A 16,636-nucleotide genomic window follows, 5' to 3' on the forward strand; every position below is an offset into this window, starting at 1 on the left:
ACGTTAAATAATAATACACGCAATACATGGTACTAGTCTTGTTTAGTTAAAACATATTTTTAAAAAAATTTAAATGCTGAACGCATGTTAAAAGTAAATATAAACTGTTGAACCCATATTAAAGGGGCTTGTTCACACTTTGATAAATTGACAAAATTGAAAAAAATTGTTTCGGATTTGCAAATTTTTACTGTAGTTATGATATTTGCTTTTAAAAAAAAATACCCAATTGTTTCCATGCTCTAAAATTTCCATAAAATGCAACTTTTGACGATTTGAAAACCTGAAAATTATAAAGCGTCTCAAACGCGAAATGAGTTATTTTAAGTCAGAAATTGTGAATGGGATCCCAACTAGTATACCAGAATGCAGCCTGCGCATGCGCGCTGCGCTTATCCGCTTTTGATTTACAAACAATGCATCTTATTTCTGTGATCGAAAATATAAAAAAAGAGAAACAAAAGCCGGAGCCAGCGACATCGCTCGAATTTATTCAATCTTGGCGACAAGACTGAGTGTTTGCAGAACCATAGGAGTATCGTTGGAAGAGACGAAGACAGGGTAATGGCTTTAACACACGAATTGTAAGTCATATTTTAGAAGCTACGTTTAGTTTTTGGCAAGTGTTGCCTGTTTACAAAGGAATTTTAGCAAAAGTTGGGATAGGTATTTAGTTTTATTGTATGGATATTTTACTCTGCAACGAAACCAGATACGCACTGATAACATAATTTGTTCATTGCGCGTTTTAAAATAAGCCTTTATGCCCCTATGCCAAGATGTTCGTATCAATTTAATGAATTCGTTATAACTTATAAGGAACACTCCAACACGAGTCAAATGAAGCATGAAATTAATGATAAATGATGAATTATGAATGATTAATTTATACGGTATATATTATATTATAAAATATACTGGTATGCAAATGTATATGTTATATTATGTAATCAATTATCATGATATGATAATATGATTATACAGTTTATTCCCTAATTTTAACATCAATTTTGTTGTTTCTTTAAATTGATATGAGATCAATTTTATATTCTAAAACAAACCTTCTTTTTAAGGTATTTAGGAAGACGTGCCGGCCAAACTATTGCAAGTTTGACTGTTCAGCATAATGTTAGAACAACAAACTCTTCACCTATGCACGGTCATCAGCCCCCGCCAGGTCCTGGCCTGTCATTTGTGTCACAAGGAAGTACCACACCTGGTCATGTGTCAGGAATTGGAGAGATAACATCTTACTAAGAGTATGCAAACAACCCTGTCTTAGCATATTTTAATTGATAAAATAATATATTTATATTCAATAAGATTCTATGTGCTTTCTAAAGTTCCTTGGTAATACAATTGCTTTATCATTTTTTTTACCAGAAACTTTTTATGTTATGAAAACCAGAGGATATCCGATAGCTGGTTTGTTTTCTGAACCGTTTAGATAACTTACATGGTGATTGGTCATGAAATTATTTCAATGCCATTCTCCTCCAATCTCTAGTTGTACAGTAATTGTCAGTTAGTGACTCAAGTATGATAACTTCATCATATAATAAGCTCATACTGGTGAATCAAGAAGCCAAGAAAAGTATTGGTAGGTTCATAAGTTAATACTGGTGAATTAAGTAGCCCAGAAAAGAATTGGTAGGTTCATAAGTTAATACTGGTGAATCAAGTAGCCCAGAAAAGTATTGGTAGGTTCATAAGTTAATACTGGTGAATCAAGTAGCCCAGAAAAGTATTGGTAGGTTCATAAGTTAATACTGGTGAATCAAGTAGCCCAGAAAAGTATTGGTAGGTTCATAAGTTAATACTGGTGAATCAAGTAGCCCAGAAAAGTATTGGTAGGTTCATAAGTTAATTCTGGTGAATCAAGTAGCCAAAAAAAGTATTGGTAGGTTCATAGGTTAATACTGGTGAATCAAGTAGCCCAGAAAAGTATTGGTAGGTTCATAAGTTAATACTGGTGAATCAAGTAGCCCAGAAAAGTATTGGTAGGTTCATAAGTTAATACTGGTGAATCAAGTAGCCCAGAAAAGTATTGGTATGTTACCTGATTGGCATGATATGAATAAAATAATGTTTAAAATAGCAAACAAATTTCATACATAGTTTTTATCATAAGTTTTAGTGTACATTTCAAAATTACAAATATGCTTATATGTTATTTCAGAGTAAATTGAAGGCAGCCAACAATTGGACGGTGGTGCCAGTCAATGAAAAGAAGGGATACACGTACATGCACTGAGTACACAGAGATTATCAAGGAAAAAACCCTTCGATAAAAGTTCCTTTTTGATTCAGCTTATCCACAGCTGATTGCCCCTACAATTGCCCCTTATATATCCACCTGCGGCTAATGAGGAGCTGCAATATCCAATAGGTCAAGGGCAAGCAACCCGGAAACAATATGAAGATTTACTCATACAAATTGGTACATGGTGTATGTAAATATGTTGTTTTAACTAACTTCAACATACCATTATTATGAATTAAAAAATTGACAAAGCTGAAATCAATGATAACTGACTATGGGTAGGAACATGTTGTGTGAATTTGGCAGCATGGTTTTATAGGATGTATACCATTGAGTATGAAAGTGCATGTGTGACCCTGGCTGTTTTTTCAGTCAGTAGATGACTTTAGTATTTGAAATGATGCTTGAATTTATTTGTGTAATATGAAGGCGTGACAAAATGTGTGACATTATGGTCGACTGTGCTGTCATCATCATGGTGATAAAATGTGATTTTGATAAGTTAACTGCTTATAAACATAGGGCAGAAATACCATTGATAAAATACTGACAAACATAGCATACAAGTGCCCTGAAATGCCATGAGAATATGTATTTGAGTTTTAAGTGTGTAAGGTATTGTGAATTTTGTTAATTGTTTTGTTATAAAACAAGGGCTGTTTGTAAAACATGCATGCCCCCCATATGGGCTCTCAGTTGTACTGACAGCCATTTTGTAAATATGTTTTTGTCACTGTGACCTTGACCTTTGACCTAGTGACCTGAAAATCGATAGGGGTCATCTGCCAGTCGTGATCAATGTACCTATCAAGTTTCATGATCCTAGCCATAAGCTTTCTTGAGTTATCATCAGGAAACCATTTTACTATTTCGGGTCACTGTGACCTTGACCTTTGACCTAGTGACCTGAAAATCAATAGGGATCATCTGCCAGTCGTAATCAATGTACCTATTAAGTTTCATGATCCTAGGCATAAGTGTTCTTGAGTTATCATTCAAAAAACATTTTACTATTTCGGGTCACCGTGACCTTTGACCTAGTGATCTCAAAATCAATAGGGGTCATCTGCAAGTCATGATCAATGTACCTATGAAGTAACATGATCCTAGGCCCAAGCGTTCTTGAGTTATCGTCTGACAACCACCTGGTGGACGGACCGACCGACATGAGCAAAGCAATATACCCCCTCTTCTTCGAAGGGGGGCATAAATATAGGATCCAAAGTATTCAATCATAGATCACTCTGATAAAGAAGAATAAGTAAAAACCTTGTCTGGCAAATAACTACATAAACAATTTGCCAAGTTCCAGATTTTTTTGTCACAAGTCAAGACCATTAACAGGAATTGTTGACACTTATAGGTGTTATGTATCATGATCTGTGTTAAGTTTTTTATGGGAGACCCATGATCAAACATGGTGAATTAATTGTTTTGTTATTACAATAGAGGATCCAAAGTATTCGATCATAGGTCACTCTGAAACAGAAGAATTTGTGATTACCTTGTCTGGCAAATAGCTAAATAAACACTGGGCTCAGCATTTTCCTGATTTTGTGTCACAAGTAAAGACTATGAAAAGGAATTATTAACTCTTTTAGGTATAAGCTACCATAGTCAATGTTGAGTGCATGCTGCACACCACATTTGTTTATGTTCCATTAACAATGACATCAAAGCACAATGCTATATATAGATTATGTATTGTTTTCCATTGTTTATCAGTCTATAAACAACCATTTATTGTAATAGCCTTACATAAACTGTCATAAAGATGATAAAGTGATGTTTATTCATAAATAAAAAATTGGTGGAATTCAGAAATAATTTGATCTGTCAAATGTTAAAAGTTGGAAACATTTATTCAAAATGTTATCAATTATAGTTTTGTTTCATGAATATAGAGTATTATGTTTTGTGTTCATTATGTTATGGATTTTGTTGTTTTGGTTTAAAATGTTTTAATAAATAACAAGAAGAAATAAGAAGCTAGTTGTTCAATTTTGATTTATTATTACATGTATATTACACAGCAAAACATTACTGCAAGAATGTTAAGTGAACACCTTATTATAATACATGTTGAGTTCAACACTGAACAAAAAAATACGAATCAATTAAAAACGACTCATAATACATTATTATATGAAACTGCATCATGATTCAAAAGTTAAAGAGCATATAGACAGCTAAAACCTAAATAGGTGAGCCTTGCCTTGGGAAAATGGGGCTTAATGCATGTGCGTAAATTGTCGTACGAGATTAACATGTGCTGATCATACCAATCAGGCAGACAATTGCTGCTTTATTGTATTTTTTGTTGAAATGGAGAGAGAAAATCCAGATAAGGCGGAAAGTGTACCCCTGATTAGCCTGTGCAGTCTGCACAGCCTAATCTTGGACAACCTTAAGTACATGCATTAAACCCCCTTTTCCAAGAGCGAGGCTCAAATATTTATTAATTGATTGATTAAGTCTTCCACATAACATCTTTTAAGAAACTTTCAGTAAAACATGTTTATTTGATGACAAGCACGGCAAAATCAGTAGTAAATTTATAGTATTAATTTGTGTTACATTATAATACTTACATATTGTTGCTGGTTATAAATGTGGAAAAAGTTTGAATATGCATTGCTAAAATACATGTTAATTTTCTAAGAACTGCCCCTTTTATTTAAGGAATACTGTATGTATGCCCCTGTAATATTTCTGACAAAAGAACAAGATAAATAAATAATGATTAATAGAACAGTAAACTTGGTTTTCATTTTGTATACAAAGGATAATTATGTTCTTATTATTTACACTATATTGAAAGAAATAAGATTACATCATTTAATAAAGAATGCATTACTGAAGCTTCAAATTTAAAACAACCGTTTATCCACTTAAATGTTGCAAGCATTCTTAAACAACAAAACTAAAAAAAGCTGTTATCAATAATTTTATTAACTACTTCCTTTCAAAAAAAAGGCAGGTACAGTTTTGTTGTCGTCCCGTTGAAGGTGTTCATGTATCCAAAGGATGTACTGTGACCAATCTGTGTCCTCCACATCTTCAGTGCCAACACGTTGTTCCGAAACGTTTCCTGGATAAGGAGGGTGAGAGGATCAGTCACCACTTAACCCTTTTTCTGAAAAATAAGAACACATAAAAAACTCAAAACCCCTTGCTAAATCTATCTATCTATATATATATATATATATATATATATATATATATATATATATATATATATATATATATATATATATATATATATATATATATATATATATATATATTAGCTGTTATTGTCCAACTTTTAAGATGCAGGAACATAATGGCCACTGTTTCGACAGTAAATGAGTTAAATTTTCTACACTTTTAATTTTAAGCTGAGACAATTACATAAGTAGTTTTACGTGTTCTATATTCATATTACAAGCAACAATAATTGATAAAGATAAAATGCATTACTAATTCGGTTAAACAAGCCCACAGACAAATAAAATATTTGATATAGATAAAATGCATTAATAATTCTGTTAAACAGTCCACAAAAAAATAACATATTTGAAATAGATAAAGTGCATTATTAATTCTGTTAAACAGGCCCACAGAAAAATAAACATGAAAAATGGGTCATATTCAACAACAGTAAACATACTGGTCTCTGGCTTGTACAGTATTGTCAGGCCATGCCACAACAAAGCTCGTCTTCATCATGTTCTACCAAATGGACAATTCTTGCAAACACATCATCATGGTTAGCTTGAGGATGGTCCCAGCTGGGCCAGGACAGGCTGTCAGTGATAACTGCTGACTGTCTGGCAGCAATTTCCTTCAACAGCTCCTATGCTTCCGTATAAGTAAGGTGGTCTATGATATCCTTGAAAAGACATTTCTGCATTTAACAATAAATGTTTTGAACATAAAGCTAAGAATTTGACACAAGATGTAGCTACATGTACATATAGAATTTTTTATTTTTCATGACACCATTTTTTTAACATTCCTGTCAGATTTTTTTGTAAAATTTCAATATTCACCTAATGTAGTGTAGGATCATTTTTTAAATTCTTTTACATACAAAGACTTTGTTTTATATATCAACAATTAGTTCGTTGAACTGTGTTTTTTTCTGTTTCCATTCAAGAATATTGTGAAATGACATAAAAAAAAAATTAATGAAATCTCAACTTGCCTGAATATCTGAAAACATTATCTACAAATTATTTCAATATTCTCAAATGAAATCAACAGAAAAAAATGCAGCTAAATAAGTATACCTTTTCTGTTTCTTGTACCAAAGTGACAAAATCCAGTGATCCCTTCTTCATAAACTTCTTGGTTTAATTATGGTTGTATCCTATTGAAAAAGTAAATATACAATTTAAACCACTTTTTAAAACTATTTATGGTCTCTATTAAAAAAGTGAGTTGTAAATATGTGGTATTATTATCTAATAAGTTTTCTTCAACATTCAGGAAATCAAATCTTGAGGATATTCAAAACAATTGAAAAAAGAGGAATATCCAGAATATTCTTGGCTTTTACAAATATAATGATACATGCATTTCAGATGACCTGTATTTGATTTATTCAAAATACAATGTACTGTTGAAATACACATTTATCAAAATATATACGTGCTTTGCTAAATAAACAAAGAATATAAAGATAAAATACTTTAAATAAAGAAACAATAAGATGCACGAAAATAAATTGGGGCGAGTTGTCTCTTGGTTGGAGCGAGTGACCATATCTTTGATGCGAGTTTGTTTTGGGGCAAGTTGGTATTTGGGCGAGTTGTCTGGCGCCAGATACATGCATTTAATGCCATGAATTACTAAACTGTGTTACTATTTTCAAAAATATTTTGGTTATTCAGTTTATTTATAAAATAGCTGTGCAGAAGAAACTGATATAAATACATTAACCCTTTGCATGCTGGGAAATTTTTCATCTGCTATATGTCATCCGCTGAATTTCTAAAATTAGCCATTTCTTCGATTTTTTTTTCAAAGAATACTATCAAAATAGCAAACAGTTTGGATCCTGATGAGATGCCACATTCTGTGGCGTCTCATCTGGAACCAAACTGTTTGCAAAGGCCTTCAAAATTTGGTTCCAGCGCTTAAAGGGTTAACTATGAGTTTTGGGTTTAAATGAATAAACTACCAGTACCATTCAAATGCATTTTAGTTAATAATAAATGTCATTGTCATATAACACACAATAATGAATATGTCAATAAATGCACAGCATCTTGAATTGCCTGCCAACAAATAATGTTGTCACTGTCAGTTATGAGGAAAGAAAAAGATACTGTACTGTTTAAATGATCTCAGTACTCCAAGGCTAATGATAAATTTAATTTATTTGCGCGAATACTAAAGTTAATTCTGTATTCAACTTGGCTTTTAATTTTAGTCTCTGTCTGTAACTCAAGTGTAAATGAGAGAATCAGTATTTACTCGTTCTGTGATGTATATGCATATACTTATGGACCGAAAACGAATCATTTGATCAGTTATACTATTTTAATCTACTTTTATAAAAAGAAAATCATACGCACTATTGAGTTTTACAATAAAAAACATATTTTACCTTCTTCTTCTGTGTTTGACAATACAGATTCCGCCATATTTGTTGTTGTTGTTGTTGTCACAATGCGTGTTTATATTTAAATTTACATTTAAAATCTATATTTAGTCGGGGAAAAAACCGATCCAAGGGTCAGTGGTTCGAGCCTTGGTGCGGCTTACTTTTTTCTTTCTTATTTTAACTTTATTTTTGTTTTATACTGGAGCACGTTATTTGGGAAGTTTAAATTTATGAATTCAAAGCATTAAATGAAAAACTTCAAAAAATGCAATTTAAGTGTGAACAAGCCCCTTTAAAGAATGAATGCTGACTTCAAAATGCTGGGATTTTTTTAAAATTTGGTTAATTTTTAAGCATATTAATTTGAAGTGATGAAAAGTACACTTGAGCGTATAATGCGCTTAAAAAATTCACTTCCAACACTTTAAAAAGTGTATCATTTGTATGACTGAAAATGCACTCAAGTGTATTAATGCGCTTAAAAATTCACTTTTAATACTGTAAGGTGTATTATTTGTATGACCGGGAATGCACTCAAGTGTATTAATGTGCTTAAAAAAAATTCACTTTTAATTTTGTAAGGTGTATTATTTGTATCAGTGGAAATGCACTCAAGTGTATTAATGCGCTTACAAAAATTCACTTTGAATACTCAATGAAATGTTTTATTTGTATGTCTGGAAATGCACTCAAGTGTATTAATGCGCTTAAAAAATTCACTTTGAATACTCCATGAAGTGTATTATTTGTATGAGTTAAAATACACTCAAGTGTATTGATGCACTTGAAAGATTACTTTACCGTATTTTACCATGTATAGCGCGCTACCATGTATAACGCGCATGCGATTTTTTAAAGCCAAAATGGAGAAAAAAAATAATTCAAGACCAAAAACCTGAAAATTTGGCCGAAAATGGCCGCCATTCTTATATTGCGCAATCATTTAATCTGAGTTTTTCGGGCGCTTAATTTTTTGTTTTAAAGTAGGGAGCGTTTATACGATCAGGAGCATGGGTTGCAAAGCACTATATTTTCGACAATTTTTAAGATTATTCTCTCGAGAACACTGTTATGTCCTTATTTCCGCTGCGCATGTTTGCGTTAAATTCGAACCACTATTACATACATGCCATACGTCCCGATCTCGGCGGGACAGTCCCGCTTTTGGGCCCTTTGTCCCGCCGTCCCGATATGAGACGATTTGTCCCGACATTCGTAAAAAACGATGTTAGGTCTATAGGTTCCCAATAAAATTCGCTATTCAAGCTCTGTTTCGCTAACACTTACCCCTGCTAATCCCTTTATTGCCCCCAAATAACAATCCGATTCTACTTATCGTGTGTATGTTTATGACACCTTATCAGCGATTTATCGGCTAATTATTGATTTCATCAGGCATTCACACCATGGTGGTCTTCAAGATAGTGGTCGCTTATTGCTATCGATAGTTGTATTATAATGAAATAAATGTTGAAAATGTGTTTATTTTTGTACTTGTTTGAACGGTTTACAAAACAATTGTTTTGTAAAATTAACTCTACGTCATTAATGAGTCTTTTACATTCAATGTTTAGTTCATAAATAGCGGGATAATCCGAATGTGCAATATACCAAAATCGCAACAAACAGTCCAATAAGTGATACCCATCATGTCTAGTGTAATTGGGTGTAATTGTTATAAAACAACGAGGTGCTATGCATGACAGCTTGACCCTACTCCAATTAAGCTAAAAACAACGAGGTGCTATGCATGACAGTTTGACCCTACTCCAATTAAGCCGCGACAATTGACAAGTAACAAACTGCGTATGGATACATGCTTAAAAAAACATCGCAACAAACAGTTAAAGTGGTACCCATCTTGTCTTGTGTTATTGTAATAAAAACAACGTGTTGGTATTCATCTCAGTTTGACACTACCCCAATACAGCGCCTGACAATTCACATTTCAGTTTAATCTGCGTATATAAGAAGACAACAAAATATGATTATTAACATTAGAGAAAAATGATTCGAGTAAAGCATCCATAGACTTCTTTTTTTATAAAAAAAGAAAAAAATCCATAGACTTCTTTTGTCCTTTTGTTTTTGTTGGTGTAAAAACGGCTGAGACGTTGTTGAGAGTTAAAATGAACACAAAGACGGTTTGCTTCCACCAAAAACCTACCTCGGAAATGTGTACGGCCGCGCATTCCGTGTGTAACTGTTCGGTAGATAGTTTACTGTAACCCGTACTTTCAGTGTACTGGATAGCCTCCCCTGCGTTAATGTTTGCCATTGAAATTAATATAATGAGTATTGTTTTCGTAATGTTCTAGATTTTGTACTCTAAAAAGATGAATATTATCCTGGTTGTTTGCTATTGTATTATTTTATAAAACTGTCATTGTTATGTTTTAGATTCCATGCTTCATATCAGATGTTTTATGTCTTGAATAAAAGTATCAAGAGTATTTGTTAGTACTATACTGACTACAGTAAAGGTGAAATGATAGATCGTTTTAGGTGTCCCGCTTTTTGGTCAAATGTCCCGACAATTTTTTATGTAATGTCCCGCTTTGGACCTAAAAAATTATGGCATGTATGCACTATTACCTATTCCTCACATTTGAACAGTGTAACATTTTCATTACCTGCCGCTCACAACATCGTATGACATCTTCTTCTGCAGACCCGCAACATCTCAATGTCCAATTTTACGCAAATCGTCCGTGGATCCCATTTTATTTTTCATCAACTTAAATATTTCCCCATTAAGAGATGCTCCCCAATAAATCCAGTTTGACCCAGTATTTCGCGCCTTCACTGCGTCTAGTTGATAAGTATTTATAGTAAGACAAACAATACACCCGAACGCTCAATTCCATACAGTTGGCGTAATCCGCGTAAAGCCATTTGACAAATATCATTTGCTTGTCTCTATTGAAAGAAAATAAAACGAGTCTATATCTCTATTGTTGGTTTGTAACCTACGTAGTATACTCGCACAGTAGCATATTTATGCAGAGATCGGAAAATCATTGATAAATGTATTCGTCGTTTCAATGCTTAGGGCCTAGTAATTTTGGCAAATCGGAACTCAACTTACGTAAAACACTTGCTCAATTAACCGTTGAACTCCACCTCCGTTCTTTGCAAAAGGTTCGAAGGCGGAGCTTTGCACGTGCTATTATTTAATTGGACGATTGCCATTGAGGAGCAAACACACGATTGGTTCGGCATGTTGATTGCTAGCAGGGTTGGCACCAATCAACCGCCCCTGGTTTTAACCGGCGGTTTTTACCGGTTAAAACCGCCCCGGTCAATACTCCCAAAGTGGTCATTACTGGTCAATACTGGTCGATTGAACATTACCCCCAATTTTGATTTATATTCCATGCTTAATTAAACAATATTGATAATATAAATTAAACAGACATGTTGCCAATAATGTCTTAAGCTATTAAAACCCACTATTTTATACCTGTTCATGCAATTTGTAGGTCAATCTCTCAAAATTTTGCAAATGAGTCAAGTTGGTCAATTGGATTTTGCTGGTTGATTGATTTAATTTTTCAATTCTAACGAATTATGAATGCTCAGAAAATTATGTGCTTGATTCAACAAGAACCTGTCAATCACTGTGTATTAGTTGTTCCTCATGCCCCTCTGTCTCCACAGTCGTCAAACCTATACAGGTTAGGGCACCCAAAACTGATAATAGGGTCTTACATTGCACCTTTGACACAACCCTTACTTGTCATGTATTCTTGCCTGGATTTCTTTAACAAAATAGTGAAAAAATATTTTATTTTACCATTGATATATAAAAACTTAATAAGAAATAATTATTAAAAGAAAGAAATAATTGAAAAGAAGAGTCTAGAGTAGACCCACAATTGGTAAACATTATTTGTTGCCAAAATCAAGAACTTTGATTGCTTATTCATTTGAAGACCAATTGAACTTTAAAATATGAAAACCCTCTTAATATAGAAAGGAGACAAGTTAGAAGTAACTATTAAATTAATAACATTAATAGCAAGTTATCTCATTTTGTTTGAGTGAACTGAAATAGCCTAGGGGCAGATTTGCTGCATTGTCATTATCAGAGACATACCAGTGCATGCATTTTATTACCAAATAAGGCATAGGGGCCAGATCATTTATGACCCTAGAAACCACAAGAGTTCTGTTTGTCCATCAGCTTATCAAATATATATATATCAATAGATTAGTGAAATCTATGGTAACTACAATAGTAATAATACTTCAGTAACAGATGTGATACACTGAGATAAAGATATTGCCTTAGTTCTTATGTATTTGAGACCATTTCCATAAATAATAAAGAAGTATTTTTTTACAGCTTTAAAGATTTTTTTTACAATAGATAACTCAAAAAAAGTTTATCAATTACAGAATAATGATTGATTTAATATAGAATAGCTTAAATTCTTCCTTTGTCATGTTAAAATGCTACAATTTTCAATCGACCAGTATTGACCAATAATGACCAGTAATGACCAGTATTGACCGGTTTTAACCGGGTATTGACCGCCGGCCCGGTCAATACTCAATTGACCGGTCAATATGCCAACCCTGATTGCTAGACAAAGGAAGCCAATTTTGTCGGCGAGAAACTTGTCGCTTTATTGCTTCAGACAGGAAGCGGCTTTCCTTTGATGACGTCAAACTGTCAATTCACATGGAGTGCAAATTTTCGGAAATGCTAACATTAAACTTTGGATTAAATTATCAAAATAAAGCAAAAGCGAAGTTGAGAAATACTTATTGAAATAATTAGCCTTAGTTCAAATAAGACGTTTTGCGTTGTAAATCAACGAGTTTTCATGACAACGAAAACTTTAACAAACAATACCGCGGCGCACAGGGATCGATATACCTCGATTTTTTTTAATGAACAATCAATGAAGAAGTGTGAAAACACCAACAAAGACATTTTTTTTTCATCTTTTAATTTTTGTCAAAACAATTACTACCCCGTTCATTCCTAACCTTTCCCGCTATTTGTTGTTTCTACAACGGCCCCTTCAGTCTATAACATTATAGGGTGTAGTTTTTTTGCAATAACAAAAATGGCGGCAATTGTGAAGATTTACGATTACGAAATGGATTTTTTGCAATTTAGCAACCAGGAAAGCGTTGTGTCAATGTATTACGCGCACTGAATTTTTATTTTGAAATTTGAAGGTAAAAAACTGCGCGCTATGCATGGTAAAATACGGTAGTTACTGATAAGTGTATTATTTGTATGACTGGAAATGCACTCAAGTGTATTAATGCGCTTAAATAATTTGCTTTTAATTCTGTAATGTGTATTATTTGAATGTCTGGAAATGCACTCAAGTGTATTAATGCGCTTTAAAAAAATTACTTTTACCATGAAGTGTATTATTTGTATGTCTTAAAATACACTCAAGTGTATAAATGCACTTAAAAATAAACTTAAGCGCACTTATTATCATAATAAACGCACTTAAGTGTATTATTTCGTGGAAAAAATACACTTAAATGTATAAACACACTAGTAAAAAGTGTTTTTTTTAACAGAATAAAATGCACTTGTTAAGCAAAAAATACGGTGCCAATAACATGCGCATTAAATGCGCATTTAATGTGCATTTAATGCGCATTAAATGCGCATTTAATGTGCATTTAATGCGCATTAAATGCGCATTTATTGCACTTTTTCGAAAAGGGTATTACTAATTATTTGTTTCCATTTAAATTTAAAACTACATTTGCATTGGCATACATTGATCAAGTCATGTAAAGAATTACAATTAAATAACGTTGATATGCCTCTTTAAATGTATTCTATACATCTTTTTGGGGGGTGTGGGGTGGGTTGTAAAGTTTTAATTTTACTGATCTTGCTACACATAATGTGTGTTTTCATTTACATTTAAATCTACTTTTGCATTGGTATATCGCAATATATTGGGCAAGCCATGCTAATAATTACAATTAATATCGACGCTATGCCCCTTAAAATGTACAGTATAAATCTTGTTTTCAGTTGGATGCTCTATTAACCTACTTTTTAAAATTTTGACAAAATCTAGATAAGGCATGTAAAAATAAAAATGACTTGTGTGCATTTTGTTAATTTTCATATGTATTTTATTGATGTTTTCGTAGATGTTAAAAACTAATAAAAAAACATTTGTCATTCAATTGATTTTGTTTTAAGAAAAGATATGTGCAATCAAGTTGAACCAGTATGATATATTTTGAGAGAAATAGAGGTTGTTTTTTAACAGTGTTCTCTTTAATTTACTACTTTTTTATGGTATATTAAAGCCAAGATTATGAAATGAATAGTTTAGTTTTAAGAAAATCACCAAAATGATGTCCATTCCCAGTTAGATGTCTTATTCCCAATTCACATAATACAGTGTTTACCGTATTTGTTAAAATGATTATGCTAAAATAGGCGTGTAGTTAAAGTGCGAATAAAAATTAACAACACCGGTTACCCATGATTTGTATTTTACTTTTCTATGCACAATAGATGGTTCTAGATAAATACCAAAAATTACCAAATTCTAGATATAACAAAAATTTCATTAAAACTGCACCATACGTCCTTAAATAGCATCGACCAAGTGGGCATGCTAGTTTAAACCACGCAAACATTATAAAGAAATAATAGCTTAACTGTTTTAATGCTGGTCCTTAAATTTGGCAGTTGTGGGCCTTATTGTGTGAACTATAAGGCAATAATATATTTTGTGTTTTTTTGCTAATAAATGCATGTGATTGTTGAAGTTTGTGTAAAAGAAAACAGCTATGAAATACAGTTTGTACACATATTGACATTTACTAGTCTATTAAATATGAAATGTTTCCAAGATTGACTTGGGGCTGCTAAAACTTGTTCACATTCATGTTTATCTGTCTTTGAAATAGATGGCTGAATTTTAAAAATGAAAGGTTACAAAATATTTATTAAATGACAGGTTGCGATGTATAACAGAGTTGTTTAGTGTTAGGTCAATTTTTTACTCGCAATGGTTTGTAAGAAGCATCATACAGTTTTTGCAAAACTAATTTTGTTACTTGCACTGTGCAAGTTTCAATTAAGAGCCCTGGCTAATAACTTCCTAAACACACACTGTAATTGTTAAATTGTTATATCTGCATTATTTATTTAAAGAAAAAGTTGCTGTACATTTTTAACAACTTGTTATGATACATTCTATGCTCGGATGTGTACCAGTACACATGTACATGTAGCAAAAGGATTTTTATCATATTGACGTATGTGCGCAGCGGGTAATCAGATTATCACCTTCAATCGGAGCAGTGTTTTTTTTCAGCGTATTGGGAAGATAGCCCATGGCTTTGAAATTGGGAATTTTATCGGCATTTTCAAGAAATTGGGAAAATAAAATGGGATTTAAAACCACATGAATGAGTTCAACATCTTTAATCACAAACACCACAAAAACATCATGATCAACAGTTTTTTCACATAATAAGTTCACACAAAGTCTTCAGTCACATCAGGCACCATTTTATTAGGAGGCGCATCATCTTCTTCTGAAGAACGCATGCTTTCAAAATGTTGAATATCAGTCAGCACTTTGCTTTCGGAAATCAATGATGACGATGCAAACGAGTCACTTGTTATTAAATTACTATCATTAACAATGGAAGGAGTTTCAATGGGAGGACTTTAACTTTTTGACGATGTTTGTTTATTTAATGACGCTTGCTTAAAAAAGTCAACAGTTTTCGTTTAGCCGCCAGGTTTTTGATTAGGAATCTTTTTCACGTAATATTTCAAATTGTGCAACATCTTTGTTTTCCATTCAGCCGAATCACAAAACGCTTGAATTTCATCGCGCCTTAGAAACACGGAGAATAGCGTGCACACGAATAATGCCGACGTTCTCCAAATTGAGGTATAGTATAAAACCCGTACAAAACCGGATCGGACTACGCTTAGTTTAAAAGCGAAATTGTTGTTGTCATAAGCGGGTTTTTTCCAGTTGGGAATTGTTTGGCAAATTTTGGGAAAAAAGTTTACTTTTTGCGATTTGGAATATAGCCGAAATTTGGCTGTTAAAGCGGGCCCCCAAAAAAAACCTGCGGAGGCAATTTTACCCGCTGATAAGATAACAGCATTAACACCTTCAATCAGTTGTGGTGTAAGTAAAACTCCGCTGATAGTTTATCTGTGCATTCTGTTGATATTTCTATCATGAAATATCATGAAATAAATGAAACACTAGTTAAATGCCCCGTCTTGTATATTTCTTTATAAATTTTAATGGTAATCATACCTGGTTTTAGTTTTTTTTTATCATTGTTCACATTTATTATTATAATCATAATCTTGAATTATGTAACTTTACTACCTTCTTTGCATATGTTTATGTTACAAGAGGTGGCCGCCAGGTGGCAAGAGCTGGGCAACATTTCATTATGTTGGAAAACTACCTCATATATAGAGAAAGAAATTGAGTGCTTTTAGGTGATTCTGTGCTGACTAGGGAGTGCTTTTCGATGGCCATAAAATACTATTGTGCTTTATATTTAAACGTAAAGCAATATTTAATGAAGTCATTATTGAAAAAATATATACATCTTTGCAATCCATTAAAAACGGCCCTTATAGCTTACTTTCATGTATATATAGAGAAATTGAATGTTTTTTGGTGATTGTATGACCCAATATAATCGCCCCGGTCTCATGAGCTAACACTTATTGTTTTCCGCTAACAGGTCTAATGAAGTTTCTGGAGAAAGAGTAATTGAACTAAAACGTT

The 16,636-nt window shown here is 32.8% G+C and overlaps 2 long non-coding RNA genes across 3 annotated transcripts; one reads left to right on the top strand and one right to left on the bottom strand.

Moving 5' to 3' along the window:
• Positions 1–412: 412 nt before the first annotated feature.
• LOC127839233 (uncharacterized) lies at positions 413–2,284 on the top strand. Of its 2 annotated transcripts, none has more exons than XR_008030235.1 (3): positions 413–584; positions 1,074–1,259; positions 2,180–2,284. It is a non-coding gene; the product is annotated as an uncharacterized LOC127839233 (long non-coding RNA). The 2 variants fall into 2 exon arrangements; XR_008030234.1 differs by having other exon boundaries at positions 413–561.
• A 2,518-nt stretch (positions 2,285–4,802) lies between these two features.
• On the bottom strand, positions 4,803–6,629 carry LOC127839026 (uncharacterized). Its single transcript, XR_008030118.1, has 3 exons — positions 6,538–6,629; positions 5,916–6,137; positions 4,803–5,399 (listed from the first exon to the last, which is right to left on the bottom strand). It is a non-coding gene; the product is annotated as an uncharacterized LOC127839026 (long non-coding RNA).
• Between the last annotated feature and the right edge of the window lie 10,007 nt (positions 6,630–16,636).

The sequence above is a fragment of the Dreissena polymorpha genome, chromosome 7 (genome assembly GCF_020536995.1).
Source record: "Dreissena polymorpha isolate Duluth1 chromosome 7, UMN_Dpol_1.0, whole genome shotgun sequence".
Lineage (NCBI taxonomy): Eukaryota > Metazoa > Mollusca > Bivalvia > Myida > Dreissenidae > Dreissena > Dreissena polymorpha.